Source organism: Aotus nancymaae, unplaced genomic scaffold (assembly GCF_030222135.1).
Source record: "Aotus nancymaae isolate 86718 unplaced genomic scaffold, 86718_ANA_hifiasm-v0.15.2.pri h1tg000036l, whole genome shotgun sequence".
Classification (NCBI taxonomy): domain Eukaryota; kingdom Metazoa; phylum Chordata; class Mammalia; order Primates; family Aotidae; genus Aotus; species Aotus nancymaae.
Genome location: NW_026988450.1, coordinates 76409342 through 76427754, shown reverse-complemented (window position 1 = coordinate 76427754; position 18413 = coordinate 76409342). Strand labels below are relative to the sequence as shown.

The following is an 18413-nucleotide window of genomic DNA, read 5'->3' as shown; positions in this document are numbered from 1 at the left end:
TTTTTCTTTTTGAGACAGGGTCTTGCTCTGCTGCCCAGGCTAGGGTGCAATGATGTGATCTTGGTTCACTGCAACCTCCACTTCCCAGATTCCGGTGATCCTCCCACTTCAGCCTCTTAAATAGCTGAGACCACAGGCATGTGCCACCACACCTGGCTAATTCTTATATTTTCTGTAGAGTCGGGGTTTCACTATGTTGCCCACGATGATCTCCAACTCTTGAGATTAAGCAATCCCCCCATCTTGGCTTCCCAAAGACCATCCCCTTCTAAAGCTCATCTAGAACTGATCCCTGGCAAGTGAAATGATTGTATACTTCTTTCAGGAAGAGGCGTTTTAAGAAGTGGTGTGCCTTCTCTCCTGTTCATCCTCCTGCCGGCTGGATGGATTTCAAGGTTCCAGGGATGGCAGAACAGCAACATGCAAGAGACCTGGGTCTCCAGACCACCACATGAAGAAAAGCCACCTAATGACCAGGAATATCCTTCTCAAACTGTTATCTGAGTTCAAAAAGGGGCATCTTTTGAGCTACTAAAATACTGAGGTCTATTTGTTATGGCATCTAGAGTTACTCTAACTAAACAATCACTTCTCAGACAGTCACAATGGCTCACACTTGTAATCCCAGCACTTTGGGAGGCTGAGGCGGGCAGATCACTTGAGGCCAGGAGTTTGAGACCAGCCTGCCCAATATAGTGAAAACCCGTCTCTACTAAAAATACAAAATTGCTGGCAGTGGCGCATGCCAGCAATCCTAGCTACTCAGGAGGCTGAGGCACAAGAATCGCTTGAACCTGGATAGCAGAGGTTGCAGTTAACTGAGATCACACCACTGCACTCCAGCCTGGGCAACAGAGTGCGATCCTGTCTCAAAACAAAAACAAAAACAAAAAAAAAAACACCTCTTTTCTTTCTCTTAAGTGAGGAAACCAAGGCTCAAAGTGGTAAATTAAACTGTCAAGAATACACTACTCATAAGATGTTGATTCCACTAGTTTCTTGGAAAGTTTCAAAGTCTGTGATCTTCCACAGTACCCAGTTGGTGGCATGCTAATTGCTTAAGTGCTCCTAGAGTCCAGATGAAGAAAGTTCGGGGTACAATACTCTGAGAGTACAAAGCACTCCAGAAATAACCCAGTTGCATTTGTCATTAGCTTTCCTGTCCACGTTCCCTTTTCTTAGTCAGGTTCAGTCCATCTAGAACTTCAATTTCAATGGAAACAGAGGAGGCGAATGTGGTAGCAGACATCACTAAGCACTCTGAAAGCCTTCTTGTTACTTTGAAACGGTCTAAAAAGCCCATTCTTTCTACCCACTGGGTCCCCACCTTCCCTGCCAAGTCTGTGTTCTCTGTTCGGTTCATTATCAGCACCGCCCACGGCCAGACACAGCCAGGCGGCTTCACAGAAGCCAAAGAGCTTATCAGAAATAAGTACTTTATTTGACAGTGAGGCCAGATGTGGAGAGAGAGGCATTTCAAGGCCCTCACTTCCCTTCTCATAATTAGTCAGCTTCTAGCAATGATGAGAGTCCGAGGACATCAAAAATAATGAATGACCTTCTCAAGCAGCTCCAGTGAGGGAGCATTGTTTCAGCACCCATCACAGGATTCTAGAATGTAAGCATTGAGGGAGAGTCTCAAAATACTGGCAAACCTGCCTTGTACAGATGAGGACAAACTCCCAGAGAAAAGCGATGTCGTCTGTCCAGCCACTCTCTACGTATCGACTGTGCACCTGCCATGTGTTAGGCGGGGGGGAATGAATGCAGAAAAGACACATTCCCTCACCTTGAAAAAAATAAACAGAGCTTCATGAGAGATACTGACACATTTATCTCAGGCCCATACATGTCTATTACAGGGCCAACTAATGCCTGGGTCCCCACTGCTCACCAGAACAGCAGCTATTACAGCAGCTGCAGTGGTCCAGACCCATCCCCATACACATGTCTACAGTTCCCAGTAGACTATGAAGATTTCTGTAAAGGTCTTTTGTGACTCTGGGATTTAACACAGCATCTCAGGATGTGCTGTTTAAGCTAGATTGAGTCAAATGAATTAATGAATGAATCACACTGGAACAAAATGAACAAAAGTTGTTTTGTTGTTCCAGGGTGATTCATTCATTAATTCATTTGACAAAACACAGTTCCTAACCCTGACGATTAGGACTTACTGTTGAGGGATAGAGAGGTATGTAATTACAGTAAATCCCATGACACTACAGTGGAAGGTGAAGAAAGAATGCAGACGGCACAACTAACTGTCAGGAGAGTCTCCCCCACAGCAAGGTACGGATAAGGACCGTTTGTTCTCGTTCTGTAGCATCCCAGCCAGCCCCCACCTGGGATCCACTTCTTCTGTTCATTATCTGTCCGCTTCAAAGTGCGAACAGCCCAAGAGGCAGAGGTTGCGTCTCCCTTGGCCATTCCTCAGCATTCATCAAGTGTTCAATAAACATTTGTGGAATGAATATATTTGGTTAGGAACACAAAAATGCATTACAATTCTATAATAGAAATACAAAGTGATGATATGCTTATACAAAGGAGGAAGTGGCTAACTATGCTAGAAGGAAAAAAAAAAACAAAACAGGGACTATATCTTATACACAGTTTATTTATTTATTTATTTATTTGAGATGGAGTTTTGCTCTTGTTGCCCAGGCTGGAGTGCGACAGCACAATCTCGGCTCACTGCAACCTCTGCCTCCCAGGTTCAAGTGATTCTCTTGCCTCACCCCCCCCCCAAGTACCTGGGATTACAGGTATGTGCCACCACATCAAGCTAATTTTGCATTTTTTTTTTTTTTTGGTAGAGATGGGGTTTCTCCATGTTGGTCAGGCTGGTCTCAAACTCCCGACCTCAGGTGATCTGCCTGCCGCAACCTCCCAAAGTGCTGGGATTACAGGCCTAAGCCACCACACCCAGCCTTTTATATACATTTTTACAGTCACACACATGCAGCTATTGCAATGATCACACCAACCATTAAGCAAGTCTTACTTATGGAACCCTAACTATTCACCAGGTATAGTCCCAAGTGTTAATGCTCACAACAGGCTCATAAGGAAACTAATATTATTACCTCCATGTTGAAGACGAGATGGAAAGAGAGGCACAGATGAGTAGGAGGTGGCCTTTCTTAGGTCAAAGAGCTAGTAACAACAGGAGTCGCAGTATAAATCCACACGCCATCCCACTAGACCATGACCTCCAATTAGGACAGTTTCAGGGAAAGAGAAATGAAATCATTTCTACAAAAGCAAAAGCAATCAGCACACAGCTAGCAGGCCCTGGGAACATAGGGCCCTTCATGCCTCATTCCAATAACCCACAAACCTGAATGCACAAACCTAACCCAAACCAACAAAAATTTGGTGATTCTCAACCATCTGAAGAGATTTTTTTAAATACCAAAGCCCAGATCCCTCTCTAGATCAATTAAATCTTAATCTACGACATACGGTGGGAGTGAAGTGGATACTAGCAGATTTTGCAAGTCGCTAGATGACTATGGTATATAGCCAGGACTGGGAACTCCTAGAAGCATTTGTTTACAAGGAACAAAACACGACTCTAGCAGGATGAGTGGCCAAGAAAGAATGAGTTGACTGTTTGACTACGGTTTCCCTAGACTGATCGTTCATGTGACTCGAAATGGGGTCTCCATCAACTCTGCCAGAACTTCTGGCACTCCCAACAGGGCCAACGCTGGCTCACATTCATTTGAAGAGGGTGCTCAACTGCCTGTAACCTTAATGCTCTGCCTGAGGGGAGTTGAAGACCTTGCTAAACTCACTCAACTCTCGAAGCCTCCATTTTCTCATTTGCAAAATAAGAATAATAAAAGCTTCAAAGGGCATTTGTGAGCATTAAGGGAGATACTGATATTGATGAATTTACTACAATGCGAAACAAACAGAAAAGCATCAGCCTCAGAGAAAATGTTATCATTTCCACCTTGGAAAAGCTGAGCAGAGTGAAGAGTACGGTAGAGACCCGGGTCCCAGCCTGGTTTGGCATTTCCTAGCAAGTCTAGAAATCACTCTGCCCACGGTTTCCTCTTCTGCCAGCCAGGCTCCTTCATGCATTCCCTCATTCAGCAAATGTGTATTGAACATCAACTCTAATGTTTTGATATTAAATCATAGGAGATAATATACATATAAAAATGCTTTGGAAATTTTAATGTGCTCTACAAATAAGAGGGAATTGTTTCTGTTTGTAATGATTCATTGTGAGCTCATAAGTCCCAAGGTCTACAGGGCCCTACAAGGGGTCATGTCACATGCAATGCTTGGATCCTTTCAGCCCCACCCCCTCTCAGTAGTGATATGGTCCCTGTGTGGATATCTCCAGTGATGAGATCCCAACCACTGTCAGAGACAGAGCATTCTCTCGGGTTCCTCTTCCTTTTATTAGGCTGTTTTCTGTTTGCTTGCTGTTTCTACCTCTCCATTTTGGTTCTGATCTTTGGGACCACAAAAAATATATTTGACCTCCTCTCAGCCTTTCACTAATTGAATATCACCATCATGAAAGTCCAGCCTCGACCTCCTAACTCCTCTCCACATCTTCTCTCTGTGAAGCGAAGATGGCCCTCGTTTCCTTGTGTTACTCAGTTTGGAAGGCCATAATAGACTACCCCAGACTGGGGGTGGCTTAAATAATAGAAAATTAATTTTCTTACAATTCTGAAGACTGCAAGATCAAGGCGCCAGTATGATCCGTTCTGATGAAGGCCCTCTCCATGGATTGTGGATGGTTGCCTTCTCACTGTCTCCTCACATAGCAGAGAGAGAAGAGAGACAGCAAGCTCTCTGGGGTCTCTTCTTTTGAGGGCACTAATCCAATCACGAGGGCCCCACACTCATGATCTCATTTAATCTTCATTACCTCCCAAAGATCCACCCCTTAATACTGAATACATGGGGGTTGGGGTTTTCAACATATACATCTGGGAGGAGGAAAACAATTCAGTCCATAACACTTCCCCCAAAAGTTTCTCTTGCTAAACAGAAGCAAATCCGATTGAGACATTGACTAAGTACCCACCATGCCTACAAAACACGACTTGTATATGCTGAGGAAATCAATTTGATTACCTTAGTATTAAGGCACATATACTCTAGAGATGGTTACCATATACATTTTAGAGGTCCCTGAATCTTCAGAGAGAATGAGCCAGAGGCCTGGATTAGGGAATTTACAAATAGAGTCAAAGAAGTCAAGGCAAGAAGAAAACATAGCCCCACCCGTTGATTAGATTTTATCCTAGAGATTAAGCTCCTGAATCAAAATCACAAAATCTCAGCCTATTCACTGTTGACTGACTGCCTTCTCTGGACCATGCTGCAGTGATCAGAGCAGCAACAAACATGGCAGGCAAATGTACCAACCCTTGGGGGACTTTAACTTGTTTTCTGCTATGGGAGTGAGATAAACTATGTGTGATTCAAGGGGATGGGTCATGTGAAACTTCCCTGTACCCCTCAAGCCCAGCACAGAGCCTGATCCAGAGAAGATGCTCAATGATGACACCTTGTAAAACAACAAATAACAGCCAAGACCTCTCCTAAGTCTGCTGAAGGGCAGCCACAGGGCTTCCTAAAAATCAGAGGCCATTTGCTATTAAAGAATGCCGTGAGTTTTGCACAGTGGCAGTATCATAGCCAATGAGGTTTATCTGAGGTGCAATTATTGCTGTTAGAAAGCCACAGACGGTTCTAGAGACCAGAGCCATCAAAATCCTTGTTCTTGTGCAGAAAAGAAGGCAAACCAGGGACCGAACTTGGCTTTTGATGATGACTCACCACCATAATCCCAGGTCTTGATGACAGGTTAAATCTTGTAAAACTTTAATTTGGTGAAGAAGTTGGCTGCTGCGTTACTGTGTCATATGTCTTGGGAGAGCTCCAGTTTCTGTCACCCTAGCATTAACTGAAAAATGGGATGAAATATGAAGACATTTTGCAGTTTATAAGATAAAAGCACCAGGGAGTTTTAACAGTTTGGAGAAGTTATCATCCTAAAATTGGACTCCAATGGTCACTGAAACCATTGCTGCATTCAGTAAAACTGGGTTGCCTAAAGCTACTGCCATGGAAGTGAGAATCTAAGATATGGTTTAGGAGGCATAAATCAGTCACATAGAGGCTTGATGCACACTATGTCCAATGAAGCTTCCACCATAGAACGGAAAAGCAGTAGCTCAGCAGAATGGCAACTTCCGATTTTAGGTTTCTGTCAATCTATTCCAACACTTAGCAAAAGATTCTCGCTGTTCCGCCCCAGAAACAGTTTTATCTTATCAGTTGACTTCCCTGAAATCATGCTGTACTGAGCTATGATTCTTACTCAAGTGTAGTTCCTATGTCAGAATCTTATCAATGAGAAATTTCACATGATGGCGTGCCAAAATACCTAATACCACACTCGCATATTTTTAATTCCAACAGAATTAGCATTGCATCTTCGACACAGTGCGGTTTACCCTGGTAGTCATCTCAAACCCTGAAGACGGTGACTGTGCTATGTGATTATTTACCTGCTTAGCTCGGGTTCCCGTTGTTCACTTTCACAGCAAGACAGATCAGGACTGGTACAACCACTGCTTTTACTGGGTTTACCAAGTGTTAACAGATCCTTCAATGTGTTTCTCAAAATTTCTCTTGACCTATGATAAAGAAAAGTAATATGTATTTTGAAAAAAATCACAGAGCTCGAGTTAAAGCTTCATTTAATACTGTCTGTATGTCTTAAACGTCTTTAGACCAAAAAAAAAAAAAAAAGCTTTACAGTTCAATTAATGTTTCCCCTTTGGGGGCAATTTAACAGGGAGGGCTTGAGAAAAAGAATAAAAGAGAGCTATTAAACTCATTTTTTGTAAAGTCACTTGTGTCTCGGCCAGGCGAGGTGACTCATGCCTGTGATCCTAGCACTTTGGGAGGCCGAGGCGGGCAGACCACAAGGTCAAAAGATCAAGACCATCCTGGCCAACATGGTGAAACCCCGTCTCTACTAAAAATACAAAAATTAGCCGGACATGGTGGTGCATGCCTGTAGTCCCAGGTACTTGGGAGGCTGAGTCAGGAGAATCACTTGAACCCAGGGGTCGGAGGTTGCAGTGAGCCAAGATTGTGCCACTGCACTCCAGCATGGTGACAGAGTGAGACTCCATCTCAAAGTACAAAAAAAAAAGGATACTTGCGTCTTATTCAGGACTTATAGAATAGGTCTTTTTTTTGTAGCAAATATTTTAAACAAGAGGTATTTTGTTATGGGATGCTTTTTTAACTGTAGCTAAAACACTTTTTAGCAGTGGAAATTCTGAAAAGCTTGCCATTTCTTTTATTATACTTACTGGAAGATGATTACTTTTGTTGAAGGACAATATTTTCCCCTCTTTTCCTTACCCTTTGGCCCCAAAAAGTGTTTCTGCTAATGATATAAGCAGATTTGTAATACTTTATCTGCTTTTAAGCTGTGCAAATTAATATTTGGATAATTCATAATTAGCTTGATTATGTCACTTGATAAAATAGTGATGTGTATTCATGTTAGTTCAACCATATATTAATACTGCCTGGGAATAGGTAGCTATAATTGTGTTAGGAACCTAATTTGACAGTGTTCACTGGCTTGGAAAAACCTATTGCAAGAACTTAAACATCTACGTGAACACTGATATCAAAAGAGCATGTAAGCCTGACCATAACTTCTGTTCCTAGACGGATCTGGCTGTGGTTTTCAGATCCTAACCCGCAGGGAGCCCCTACAACCTCATCAGCTGAGTGGGCAGAACAATGACATCAGGCCTGCACATGCCCAGGATTGTGCCCAGCATGGTCAGGGACTGATAAAGACACCCGTACATTCTATTTTTATTACTATCACCACCATTGTAATCATTACGGAGAGATGTATCCATAGAGACATCATGTCAGAGAAAAGCAGAGGAACCCAAAAGGCAACAATGAAACCAACATTTAGAAAAAAAAGGTGATGGAACATTCCAGAAAGCTGGAGACACTGGCAGAAACCATTTCAGAGAATTAGCTGCAAAAGAAGTAGGGAACAGGTGAGAGAAAGGGACAGTTCTTTCCGGAGCTAACTCAGTGGATGCGCCAGAGCCTGTGGGAGCATACATTTTTGCATCAGTTTCCTCACTGATAAACTGGAAGAAAAGTACGTGGCAGACAGAGTGACATTAGTCAATATTTATAACAAGTCAGGGTACACAGTAGGCCCTCACTCAAGAGAAGACACTTTTGTTCTCACCTCTTTTTAAATTAAGGAGCATCTGCCCTGAATACAATCTTGCACAAAACTAAATCCACCTAAACACAACTTCACATTAACTACGAAAGCCTAGTGATCATTAAAAATTCCTGGGAGTAACAGATGACCATTCACTAATTAATCGGGTTTAGGTAACTCAAGTGCCACTTAAAGAATCATTGCTCCTTAAAGGGGTAAATGCAATGACAGTCACTTGGGAAATTTCTAATTTGTCACTCCTCTGGGGAGACCAAAATGATACAATCTTAGTCGTAAATTTCTCCCTAAAGTTTCTGAGGGTGAACAATTTCCAGCCTCCTCAGACAAAGGTAAGATGAGTCAGCTGGCATTACTGTCAACCAGTATGAAATGCAGGCCACCTTTGTGTCTACAACTAACAGACTTTGTTAAGCATCAGATGTAGGGCAGTGGTTTGTGGAGTGAAAACAAGGTGGGTGTCCACTGGGCAAGACACTGCACAGCACTGCCCGTGCAGGGAAATAGAACAGAGAATGAGCTGAATGGGAAGACGTCAACGCTAAACCTACACATGCAGAAACACACCAGTGCATGCAACCCACATACTCACTGTTTTCCCATTATGATATTAAAGCATGCTCTTCGTTTTCAAAGACATCAGAAAGTAAAAGGTGTCTCACACCTTCCAATCACATTTCCCAGAAATGTCTGTCAACAGGAAGTACATACTCTTCTCAGAATTTCTCCCATGTGTAGATAAATATGCATATTGCTCCGTCTTGAGTCTACAAAAATGGGCCAATTCTATGCAAACAGTACTACAACTTATCTTTTCCAATTGATGGTGGACACCATTCCATATGGGTACGTATAAATCTATCTCATGGTTTGTATTTAGTTTTTATTTTAAAACAATTTCACCTGTACAAAGTAAGAGTGTAAAAAACACAGAGAAGTTCCATTTAGCCTTGCAGCTTCTCAATGCTGACATCTTATATACAGTACAATTATTTAGTTGTGCCAGGAAATTAACTTTAGTGCAATACTATTGCCTAATCTAGCTATTTAGTACACTATTGCTTTGTTGCCTTATCTAGAGACGGTATTCAAATTTCATCGATAACACTTTTTTCCAATGCAGAATGCCGCCCGCAGTCATTCGTTGCATATACATTTGGCATGTCCCTTTGTCTCTTTTAATCTGGACTCACTCCTCAGTCTTTGTTTGTCTTTCATTTTTTTTTTCCTTTTTTGAAATGGAGTCTTGCTCTGTAGCCCAGGCTGGAGTACAGTGGCGTGATCTCAGTTCACTGCAACCTCCACCTCCCGGGTTCTGGTTCAAGCAATTCTGCTACCTCAGCCTCCCAAGTGAATTAATCACTCAGGTTTCACCCTCAGAAACATAAAGTTCTGGCATCGGAGGGACAGAAGGACTGTTCTGACCAGTGCCTGGTCAGGAAGGTGAGTTCGGTCTAGGAGGATTGTGCCTGGGAACTGCCATGGTCTGAATGTTGGTGTCTCCCCAAAACGCATAGTTGAAATCCTAACACTCAAGGCGGTGGTATTTGGAGGTGGGGCTTTGGGAGGCGATCAGATCACGAGTGTGGAATCCTCATGAATGGGATTAGTGCCCTGATAAAAGAGACCCCAGAAAGCTCTCTTGCCCCGTCCTCCATGGGAGGACGCAGTAAGAAGACACTGAACCGGGAAGCCGGTCCTCACCAGACACCAAGTCTGCCAGCACATTGATCTTGGACTTTCTGGTTTTGAGAAGTATGAGAAATAAATTTTTGTTGTTTGTAAACCACCCAGTTTAGGTATTTTGTTACAGCAGCCCAGATGGACGAAGACAGGAATGAAGGGGAAAATCATAGACAGAGAATCACTTTTGTTCCACAAACCTTTCACACTCTGTTAATGGCTCGAGGTGAACAGGAGGAAACAGAGTCCTAATCTGCTGGGGGCCAATGGTGAGTCTGAAAGCGACACAGGAAGGGTGTCAGCCTCAGCCTTCTGGGGCCCTTGAGCAGCCGGGCACTGGTGCAGAGGAAACCCCCCAAGAAGCATTCAGCCCACATTTCCCCCCAGCTAGCCTCACTTCCCCCCTCAGCACTGCCGTGGTTTATTTTGACAAGGTTGTTTCCACCCGGCATGGTCACACACCCTTGCAGACACCAGGGAGCCCTGCCCACTCTGGGAACCACTGTTCACTGTGGAAAACCCAAAGCATCACCTTTACGCACAGCAGGCTGGGAAACAGAGCTGCTAGCAAGCCCCTCAGGAGCAGTCATGGCTGTGGGCAAGCAGCAAAACGGCGTGCAGACAGCAGGCAGGGCTTCCTGGCACAGACCTGCAGATGGGCGGTGGAGGGGGGACAGCAGCAATGCCCTGTGCTTCCAAGTGACGAGCTTGGAAACCTGCTTCAAGCTGAACTGAGCAAAGGAGACAAGGGTGGGAAATACAGAAATACGCCTCGCAAGAGAAGAGGAAACATACCAGATGTTTTAACGGGTAGAACTTCAGATAAAAAACAAACCATGTATTGAAAATGGAAAAGGCGCAAACAGGACAAGTGGTCTGGGAGAAGCAGCAGCTGCAAAAAGCAAGTACACCCCTGGCTGGGCATGGTGGCTCGTGCCTATAATCCCAGCACTTTGGGAAGCCAAGGCGGGCAGATCACAAGGTCAGGAGTTTGAGACCAGCCTGGCCAACATAATGAAACCTGTCTCTCCTAAAAATACAAAAAATTAGCTGGGTGTGGTGACGGGCACCTGTAATCCCAGCTACTCAGGAGGCTGAGGCAGGAGAATCGCTTGAACCTGGAAGGTGGAGGTTGCAGTGAGCTGAGATCGCACCACAGCACACCAGCCCGGGCAACAGTGCAAGACTCTATCTCAAATAAAAAAAAAAGCAAGTCCACCCCTTTTGGGATGGGATCTGGGGGTGGAATCATCAGAACTGAGAAGCCTAGAGGAGTGTGCAGAGCTCCAGGCTGGGCTGGCATCTCTGGTAGTAGCACAACGCAGCTGGTTCCAGGTATGGGAATAAACAACAAAACCCTATGCACTAAAATCAACTATCGCTATTGGGACAAAGTGCTGCTGCCAGGAAAGTATAGCTACAGTGACACTGTCAGACACAGAAGGCAAATGGGAAGGGGCAAGGCCCTCCGCCCTCCCCACCTGCCAGTTTTCCTTTGAACAACCAGGTCTGGCCACTCTGGGCCTGCAGAATATCAGGGCCATGATCAGCGGACACAGACTGGCCATTGCCCATTTTATTCTGAGCATACACAAGAACGAGAGTCAAAATATTTCTCAACAATTAACTTGCCATGCACAAACCTTGGGCAACCAGTGAGGTGCCTGATCACTCAGAGCAGGTGCTGGCCTGAGCCTGGGGCCAGGCCAGTACGTTACATGAGGTCTCCTAGCTCCTGATCACATCTGGTGCTTCGAGTTCTGCAATGAGCCCTCCTGACTGCCCAATAGGCCCACATCACTTACTTTTATTGCCTGCCTGGCCTCTGTAGACAACTGAGTTTGCAACACCTGGCTGAGAAGGAAGCCAGGTGGGAGATTCTACGTGATATGTCTTTCATCCCCATTCTGTGTGCCTCAGGTCCCAGGAAGGCAGTGACATCCCTAATAGGTCTAGCCCAGGAGTTCTAGGAGCAGTGTGCAGAGGAAGAGGTTGTATGGAGTGGGAGAGGCATGGGAGGGGATGGCAGCAGGAAAGGTTGTCAGTAAGAGGACAGGAGCAGGACAGGACAGTCCAGAAACCAGCAAGGCCACAGGAAGCCCGGGGAGGGACACGTTCAAAGACCTGTGAGCATAACACGGTGTCCTGGTTTGCAAACATCTCGGCAATACACATTTCCAAGTCTCTTTCTACAGGCATCTGGCTCACCTTGATTTTGTTGAATGAGGCCACATTGACCATAGGGAAAAGTCCAACGTTCTCAGCCCACTGCTCTTGCCCCATGTGAACTTTCCAACGTCTCCATTCATTACCTTCTTTTGCCAATCAATGTGGACAAAAAAAAATAAAAGTCTGTTAAAAGTGGGTGGAGGCTGGCAGCAAGTGGCTCACGCCTGTAATCCCAGCACTTTGGGAGACTGAAGTGGGTGGGTCACCTGAGGTCAGGAGGTTGAGACTAGCCTGGCCAACACGGTGAAACCTCATTTCTACTAAAAATACAAAAATTAGCCAGGCATGGTGGTGCGCACCTATAATCCCAGCTACCTGGGAGGCTCAGGCAGGGGAATCACTTGAACCTGAGAGATGGAGATTGCAGTGAGCTAAGATCATGCCACTGCACTCCAGCCTGGGCAACAGAGTGAGACTCTATCTCAAAAAAAAAATAGTGGGTGGAACGTGGTAATGAATTAGAGTTGGAGACAGCAGTATGAACTCATATTTAGCTTAACATAGATAAGATGGATACCCGTAGAAATATTTACACATATATGCATGCACACAGATTCGTATACACACAGATCTTTATTTATTTATTTATTTTTGAGGCAGAGTCTCGCTGTGTCGCCAGGCGCCAGGCTGGAGTGCAATGGCACAATCTCAGCTCACTGCAACCTTCACTTCCCCAGTTCAAGCAATTCTCCTGCCTCAGCCTCCCAAGTAGCTGGGACTACAGGCATGCGCCACCGCGCCCAGCTAATTTTTGTATTTTTTAGTAGAGACAGTGTTTCACCATGTTGGCCAGGATGGTCTCTCCCAAAGTGCTGGATTACAGGCGTGAGCCACCGCACCCGGCCTATTTTTATTTATTTTTTACAGGGGAAAGCGTGAACACAGTCCTTCACTACTACAAATTATGCAGTCAAGTTTCCCACATTTGGGGAAACTGCAGGGGTCAGCACATCCAGAGTGCAATGGATAAGCCTCACCCTGAGGAAACTACCTTCGTGATCATGGTATCTCCCCTGCCAGGTAAGTATTTATATATTTATTAAAAACAAATTCTTTTGATCCTCCCCATCCTCTCTACACACTTATATTTCACTGCTCTATCCATTGAGAAGATCTGGAGGAAACAATACCCCAAGCACATCTAGCACCCAGATCTTGGATCCTTTCTTCAATAAAATGAGCGGGGATCCTTGGAGAAATGACTGATTCTACAACTGGGGCTGGAAATACACAAGATGAGCCCTAGGCATCTTAAAGTGCCAGAAAGTATGTATGTACCAAAAAGAGAAAGAGAGAGAAGGAAGAAGGAAGGAAGGAAGGAAGGAAGGGAGGAAGGAAGGAAGGAAAAGGGGAAGCGAGGAAGGGAGGGAGGGAGGAAAAGAAAAAGAAAGAAAGAGAGAGAAAGAGAGAGAGAGGGGGAGGGAGGGATGGAGGGAAACATTTACAATGAGGAAGTATGTCAAATGGACACAGGAAGTAACTGAAGTGTTCCTAACAGCCAAGGAAGAAAAATCATGAGCAACAAAATAAAGTCATACTGGATCATAACCCAAAGAAATTAAAACTTATAAAATAAATACCTGCAAGTCCGTACTGATATATAAATAAATAAATAGGAGAGAGGAGTTAAACCTCCCAGGCAGAAAGTCTATATAGTTCATATAGATCCTCTAGCCATGGAGAGGGAAGAACCGGAATCCCCTCTCCTTAGGGGATGGCTACGCACAGTGACTTTCTTCTAAAGAATCTAATATCAAAAGGGAGTTAAGAAAGAACAAAGAAAGAGAAGTATTGTTAAGGTGGACAAACCTGACAGGCACTGCTGCAGCCAGGTAGTCAAAGTCACCATCAGGGACAGGTCATGCTGATGGTGCCTACCCTTGATTTGATAAAAGCAGAACTTCACCTCCGTGGTCTTCCTCCATAATCCCAATCTAGCGATAAGAAGAAGAATCAGACAACCCTGACAGAGGTGCGTTCTACAAAATATCTGACCAGTCAAAACTGGTCATCAAAACGCACAACTGTCAAGGTCATCAAAAACCACGAGAGGGCCAGGCGCAGTGGCTCACGCCTGTAATCCCAGCACTTTGGGAGGCCGAGGCGGGTGGATCACGAGGTCAAGAGATCGAGACCATCCTGGCCAACATGGTGAAACTCCATCTCTACTGAAAATACAAAAAATTAGCTGGGCACGGTGGCGCATGCCTGTAATCCCAGCTACTCAGGAGGCTGAGATAGGAGAATTGCCTGAACCCAGGAGGCGGAGGTTGTGGTGAGCCGAGATCGTGCCATTGCACTCCAGCCTGGGTAACAAGAGTGAAACTCCATCTCAAAAGAAAAAAAAAAAAAAAAAAAAAACAAGAGAGTCTGAGAAAAGTGACACAGCCCATGAGGGCCTAAGGAGACATGATCACTAAAGGTTGTGGGATCACAGATGGGACCCTGAAACAGAAGAAGGACATTCGGTAAGAACTAAAATAATGTTTGAACTTCTATAAATAATAATGTATCAGCATTGGTCCATTAATTGTGGCAAATGTGCCACACTAATGCAAAGTGTTAGCAACAGGGAAAACTGGGATCAGGTATATGGGACTTTTTTGGACCATTTTCACAATTCTCCTGTAAATCTAAAACTCTTCTGAAAATAGAGATTATTCTTTAAAAGTGTCTGGAGGATGTGCACAAGCGTATGGAAGCAGAAGGGCTACAGGTAAAAAATCATGACACCCAGAAAATCTCCTTCCATTTTTGCTCCCCACGGTGACTATCTTACATGGCTCCCATTAAACTCTGAACAATGTTATCAGCCTGGAAACTGAATTGGCATAAATGTGTAATGTCGAAGCTGGGAGGGACTATGGTGGCCATCCAGCCCCCTGCTTTCAACTGCACTTGAGGAAAATCTGATCCAAAGACCAGAAGCAAATGACCAATGAATGTTTTAGTTCAGCGCCCAGGGGTAGAGCTAAAATCCTCAGGGTCCTGGAGGGGTGACAGACAGCAATGTCAGCCAGTCCTCAGAACAGCCCACTCTGCAGAGGGAACCGAGGCTCACTAGGGCCCAGAGGCTTCTTCCCAGCCACAGGGCTGGCAAGCAGCAAAGCAGAGAGCCAGGTTCAGGTCTCCTTTCCAGCTTCACAGAAGCGTGACCTCCCTACCTCCACTAACCCTCACACCCTCAACCCCGTCCCATGGCCAGTCACTGTCCCATTTCCTCCCACAGCAGCAGGGGGCGGGGCTGAAGACTCAGATAAGACACAACTCAGGAAGGATGGCACTTAGATTGGTTTCTCTTTTTTTTTTTCTTGATTCTGTCTTTATGAAACTTTTCTTTAATCCAACATTGTTTAAGGTCCTGAGCTGATTTCTTGTGAGCTTGAAGCCAGGGTGCCCATGCTCTGCAAAAGCAAAAAGATGCCCATATGAGTCCTCGAGGCTCAATGTTGTCATGCACTGCATGGACAGGCCAAGGTCCTAATTTCAAGGTTTTATTTTTGAAGGAAAAAAAAAAATCCACAGGATGCAGGATGCCCTCCATCCCACAGTGGGTATGCCCCCACTGCAACCAGCTCCGGGAGGATGATAAAACTAAAAAGGAAGCAGTTCCAAACAGAAGGACACAAATTACCAGCAGAGCCATTATCACTCACAGCAACTCAGGCCGAGGGTTCATGCAGTGCAGGGTTTTGAAACCCGGACTATACCTGGGAAGGAGGGAGAGAAAAAGAGACCTGGATGCTGGGTGGGGGTTCTGTTATTTACTTCGTTACAAATCAAGAAGGAAACCTGCAGGATCAGGAGCTTTTCCTAGCTCCTCAAATAAACCTGGATCCCAAGAGGAACAGAAAGGGGAAGGGTGAGAGCGGGAGAGGAATCGGAGTGCAAGCTCAGAGGTCCTTGAGGGAGGGAAGAGGAGGTGTCTGCTTTTGGGGAATGGCTATAAGAGGCATGTTGGGATGGAGATGCCCAAATGTGTAGCATTTATACCGATTTAGCAAATGGCCCTCTCATTAGTAAAAGCTTCTAAACATTAGCCTTAAGTTTAAAAAAAAAATTTTTTTGAAATTTTGCAGCCGGGCGTGGTGGCTCACGCCTGTAATCCCAGCACTTTCGGAGGCCGAGGCGGGTGGATCATGAGGTCAAGAGATCGAGACCATCCTGGCCAACATGGTGAAAACCCGTCTCTACTAAAAATACAAAAAATTAGCTGGGCATGGTGGCGCGTGCCTGTAATCCCAGCTACTCAAGAGGCTGAGGCAGGAGAATTGCCTGAACCCAGGAGGCGGAGGTTGCGGTGAGCCGAGATCGCACCATTGCACTCCAGCCTGGGTAACAAGAGCGAAACTCCGTCTCAAAAAAAAAAAAAGAAATTTTGCAAAAGCCCAGAGCACCAGTATGTGCTTCACACACTTCCCGTGGGAAGATTCCTTCATTTGCAAACTTGTATATTACATAATCGTCTCCATTTCCTCACAGGTTGTGAAGAGTAAATGAGATAATATAATGTAAAGTGCTTGGAATATCATGAATAAGACACCTGAGCTATTACTATTTTTACCATGATTACTGGTAGATTACAAGTAGTCTCTTCATAGCCATCATGATTACTACCAGTACTAACACGACTATCACCACAAACACTATTACTACTATAAGGATAGTACTTTATTAGTGGTGCTTAATAGTATCTATCATCTTTCTCAATACTTAGTATATTTCAGGAAGAAAACTGATGAATGGACTGATATAACACACAATTAAGGAAATGAACAAAGAAATGGATACATTCCTATAATGTGGGGAGTGTATCTTAAAAGGAAAGAGGTCGAATAGGTTGCAAAGAGGAAAACCAGGAGTCAAGAGCTGTCTCTAGTGCCAGGAGCTGGATGCTGTGAACCCAGGAGTGTTCAATAACTACCAAACTGATGTCTGAGCAAGGAAGAGACAAAGAATGACAACAGTCAATTGGGCTCAGCTTAGACAAACCCTCAAAGCCAGGACACAGACAGAACAGGACAAGAGTGACACTTACAGTCACTTGATTCCGGGTCCTTGTTTTAAAGATGGGGCTGTGAAGGATCAAAGGGGTCAGCTGGGCTCAATACTCAAAGGGCAGCTGTGGGCCAAGGCAATCGAACCAGCCTGGTGGGCGGAGCTGCACACTACCCAGAAATACAGGTGTTTGGATAGACTGTGTCTCTGCAGGGCGATGGTTAATTTTATGTGTCAACTTAATAGGGCCACAGGGTGCCCAGAGAGCTGGCTAAACAGCATTTCTCAGTGTGTCCAGATGAGGCTATCATTTAAACCAGGAGCCTGAGGAGTAAAGCAGATGGTCCTCTCCAATGCGGAGTGGGCCTCATTCAGCCCACTGAGGGCCTGAATACAACCTAAAGGCGCAGGCAGGTTGACTTTCATCTCTGCCTGATCGCTTGTGCTGGGACATCAATCTTCTGCCCTTGGCATTCCTGGTTCTCAGGCCTTCAGACCCAGACTGGAATCTACGCTACGGGCTCTCCAGCCCTCTGCCCGTCCTGCGACGACAGCAGCTGTCCTAGTTCTCCAGCTTGCAGGTGGCAAATCACAGGACCTCTCAGCTCCATAATTGCATGAGTCAATACCTTATCATAAATAAATCTCCTATAGACATAAACATCAAGGCAGATATTGATATAGACATAAATATGCATCTATCTTCATCTTCTATTGGTCCCGTTTCTCTGGAAAACCCTGACTAATACACCAGTATATTTTCAAGACTTTAAAGAAGGACAGAGATCTTTTTTGCCCACTCTGTTGGCTCCTCAGAGCCTATCTCAGCACCTGACTCATAGCAGGAAAGTGGACAAGGGCCGAGAGGACAGGAGGGAGTGGCTACCTCCTGCCAGTCACCACACAAGGTGCCAGGGAGGTGGATTCAGTGAGACCCAAGGCTCTGTGCCCAGGGAAAGCTGAACAGACCATGTTCCCAGGTGAGATCCCCAAACACCGCTCCCTATCATCAGATCCCTTCCTACAAAAGGCACTGTAGAGAGAAAGATCTGCATCTTCAGAAGAAACAGAGCTGAAAGAGGGGGCCAGGAGTGGGCAGAGAACAATGGTGGAGAAGGAGAGACGGAGAAGGGGTGAGGAGCAGCACGAGAGTACAGTGGATGTGCTGGGAGAACAGGTGGACACGGGGCAGGTTTAAGGGATTCAGAAGACTCATGTTCTG

General features: G+C 45.1%; 1 long non-coding RNA gene and 1 other non-coding gene across 12 annotated transcripts in view; both read right to left on the bottom strand.

Annotated features, from left to right (window-relative positions):
* The window catches only part of LOC105716817 (uncharacterized), a 365411-nt gene that overhangs the window by 139314 nt on the left and 207684 nt on the right, over window positions 1–18413 (bottom strand). For 10 of the 11 annotated variants that reach the window (XR_010345628.1, XR_010345629.1, XR_010345630.1 and 7 more), the window contains exons 4-5: window positions 6552–6680; window positions 5818–5944 (exon numbers count right to left, since the gene is read on the bottom strand). This is a non-coding gene — a long non-coding RNA (uncharacterized LOC105716817). The remainder of the gene's footprint in view (window positions 1–5817; window positions 5945–6551; window positions 6681–18413) is intronic. The other variant, XR_010345635.1, reaches the window with a different exon arrangement.
* On the bottom strand, window positions 13058–13221 carry LOC135278201 (U1 spliceosomal RNA). The gene has a single exon (XR_010345750.1). It is a non-coding gene; the product is annotated as a U1 spliceosomal RNA (small nuclear RNA).